Genomic DNA, 3,875 nt, shown 5'->3' on the forward strand with positions numbered 1-3,875 from the left:
CCAGAGAGAGATGTGTGTGGGCTGTCTTGTGATCAAGAATACACATCTAAACAGGCAAGATAGTGATCATAATAGTACAAAGAAATATCCGAATCGTTACTGTTCGAATAACATTGTCTGTAAAGTAAGCTAATAAAAGGGGCTTAACAAAATTTAATCATAATCGAAGTGGACTGTAGGAGAGTTGCTATATATGTAAACCAATGAATTATCAAACAGTTAAAGCTTATTTACTTAGTATTGTTTGTTTGGATTTTCTCATTGATGTTTTTTAGGACTGCAACTGGTCAGTCTCAGTGGTCGAGTGGATAACACGATGGCGTTTGAAGCGAAAGTTAGTGGGTTCGAGTCCCAGAGTGAACATCAACCCTGAGATGCAGGTACAATCAGCTGACGAGTCCCAAATAGGACGAAACGCGCGTCCTGGATTCCACTGCTAGCCACTATCCATCTTTGCTTACCATAGTTAAGGCTTATGTTTCAATATATTTTGCATATTTATTTATCAGAAATATCACAATATATCACTTGGTTTCCTCACGATATACAACAATACTAACCATATTCAATATAGCGACACTATTAAGCCGGACAATTAATTATATTCCTTCTTATAATGATAATAACAAAAGAACGAGAATACAACTGAAATACAAATTAATGACCATTTATGTTATGTTTTACCAGTAAACATTAATGCGTAATTCTTTTATGATGGTAATCTTGTTAGAAGAAAGTAAATAATTAATGAATAACACTATTGGGATTTATTTCAAAAATATACTTATTCTAATTAATCAAGTTGATTAGAAGCCAAAAGGGGAATCACAATAAAATTATAAGGATTAAATAAGTAAGAAATAAATTTATCTTTATTGATTAGAGGAAGTAAATATTGTTTTTAAATTGTATTGCCCTTAATAATGTTTACTTCATGAATATGGTTAATACATACGTTTACTTTTTAAGTCACTTCTATGTGTATGTTGCGTGTATCTTGTAGAACTACACTTATTTATTCACTTACACCTGTTACCACTCGTGGAGGAGCATAGGCCTCCCACCAGTGTTCTTCATCCAACTCTGTCCTGGGCAAACGTTTCCGGTTCTTTCCGGTCAACATTCATCCTTTTCATATCTGCTTCTGATTCCCGACATAATGTGTTCTTTGGCCTTCCTTTTTTCAATTTCCCTTCACAATTTCAAGGTAGCGCTTGAATTGTGATGCAGTTTGGTGATTTCCGTAATGTACGTCCGATCCACTTACAACGTCTTTTTTTAATTTTTCTCTTTAGCTGGAAGCTGGTCTGTTCTCTCTCACAGTAGGTTGTTGCTGATGGTATTCAACCAACGAACATTGATTATCTCGCGTAGACAGTTATTTATAATTACTTGTACGTTTTGCGACGATGGTTGCAGTGATTCTCCACGTTTCAGTTCCGTACAGCAGGACTAACTGTCTTGACGTTTGTATTGAAGATCGTGACTTGGATATTGGTTGACAGTTGTTTCGAGTTCCATATGTTCTCCAACTGTGGTAATAACAACCTTTGCTTTGCCAATCGTCGCCTTTACATCCGCATCAGATCCTCCTTGTTTATCAACGATGCTTCCCAGGTACGTGAATGTTTCCGCCTCTTTCAGAGTTTCAGAATCAAGTGTGATTTTGTTGGTGTTCTCCGTGTTGTATTTGAGAATCTTGCTTTGACCTTTGTGTATGTTGAGGCCTATTGATGCAGAGGCCTTGTAGAACTACAAGGAATACAAAATTGAAAACATCTGAGGAGAAATAAGAAACTAGTATCCACATGTAATTTGTCACTAGATGATGTGAACTATAAAAAGAAAGCTAACTACAAAATTCCATTTTCAGTGTGGGATTGTGCAAATTGTTAAGTTTTTGATTGACACCATGAATCGATGAATATTAGACCACTGTTGAAAACCTGGAAGCACTGGATAACCGTTTCGTCCTAGTATGTGACTCCACAGCAGTGCGCGTCCAAGGTCCCGTACGCGGTACTCGAACCCAGGTTGTCAACATTGGTCTAACATTCATCGATTCATGATCTCGATCAGAAACTTAGAAATTACAACAACCCCACACTGATAGTCATCATGTGCTTACTGATGACTGGTTTTGAGAGGTTATTCACAGAATTTTAATGAGAAGCCGTGACCAGTAGAGCTAATCCGTGTTAGGTAGGGTCAAGTATCTACCTCAGACAACGGAAGATAGTCTCGTAATTTCGTGGATTAGCCGAAGTTATAGATTAACACCGTAGGATGACGGTTCAGTGGTCTAGATGTTAAGCGTTCACGCGCAAGACTGAAAGTCCTGAGTTCGAATCCCACGCGCGGTATCTGGGTGCGCACTGCTGAGGAATCCCGTACTAGGACGAAACGGCCGTCCAATGCTTCCAGGTTTTCAATGGTTGTCTTACATTCATCAATTCATGTTCTCAATCAAAACATTTTATTTTGTTAGACATGTGTTTCTACTTCGCTATCATTTAAATATACGATACTTTTGTACGTCAACTTTTTTAATCTAGATGGCTGAAGCGATGTTGAAATTTAGTGGTCGTTTTCTATATAGAATTTTATAATTGCCTACACTCATGTTGCTACTTATCTACTAATTGTATTTAAACTGTGGGTGTTGATGCATGAAAAGTTAGCATAGATTTTATTGATGTCTCTTCAGTCAAGCACATGGATTATTCTAAACGAGGATAGTAATGACACCACAAATAAAAATCCATTTGGTCAAAATTATGTTTTGTTTTGACTTGTTCTACAGTTTAATGAAAAAAGATTTATTCGTATGTTTATAGATGTTTAGTCTACTACAGATGATCGAGAATGACGCGAGTGATTGTGCTTGACTTATGAATAATTATGTCAAAAAGACACTCCAAGCGACAGTTGTTTAACCTGACCTACTACAACATGATTGCGAAGCTGTCCTGTTAGCTTACTATTTGTCGAGGACAGATTAATCTTCACCAAAGTAACACATTGTATAGACAGAATAAAATAGGGAAGTACATGGACCTAATCATGTAATCGTTTGATAGGTCCACTTTAGTCGTCTTCTATTTTGATGAAATTTGTCTAAAATTCGACTTCCAGTGATTAAGGAAGGTTCAAATTTATAGATAATTTGACTACGGTTCAGTAATACTTTACTCAACTTCAGTGAAACAGTAAGTTGTTTCAAATAGACAACTAAAACGCCTCTAAACCTTCAAGTTCAGATCTTTTCACGATAATCTTTATGCTTGATTTATACAAAATTGAAGAGTCAAAATCATTACAATAAGTTTTTACCGCTCACTCACCTATTTCAATTGCGATCATCATTATGTACTGCAGGAAATATCGAAATTTTTTTTAACATACCGAAAGAATCTAAAAGTTGACAACGGTACGACTTCATAAAAAGTACCATTGAGAAGTCAAGCAAGCTTTCTTCAGACAATATAAAAACACATAAACCGATTATTCACTGAACTCCCAAATTTCAGAGTAATACAGTTGTCAAATCAAGTAAGCGAATATGTAAAGAATAACTGAAACTATTATTGTTCTTTATGAAATTTTTACTTTTTTTCTATTTCAGGATATTTTTTTAATTCAGTGAAATGTTCTGCTTGATTAAACTTTATTTAAAGCATGATTACTTATGATGTACAGTTTCTCATCGGCGATTCGCAGTCTAAATTATTAGAAATAAAGTTTTATAAGCTTACAAAAATGTAGTTGATGAGAAGGAAATATGACCTTATATCAGCACGGTGTACTAATGAATCAAATCTAGCAGTTTAACATTATTTAGAAAATACGATTCCGGAATATTGACTATGGAGATT

General features: G+C 35.4%; 1 non-coding gene across 1 annotated transcript; it reads left to right on the top strand.

Moving 5' to 3' along the window:
- Positions 1 to 291: 291 nt before the first annotated feature.
- On the top strand, positions 292 to 363 carry Smp_tRNA_00572_Pseudo_TTG.1.1. The gene has a single exon. It is a non-coding gene (tRNA).
- Positions 364 to 3,875: the final 3,512 nt, after the last annotated feature.

Source organism: Schistosoma mansoni, chromosome 2 (assembly GCF_000237925.1).
Source record: "Schistosoma mansoni strain Puerto Rico chromosome 2, complete genome".
Taxonomy (NCBI): domain Eukaryota; kingdom Metazoa; phylum Platyhelminthes; class Trematoda; order Strigeidida; family Schistosomatidae; genus Schistosoma; species Schistosoma mansoni.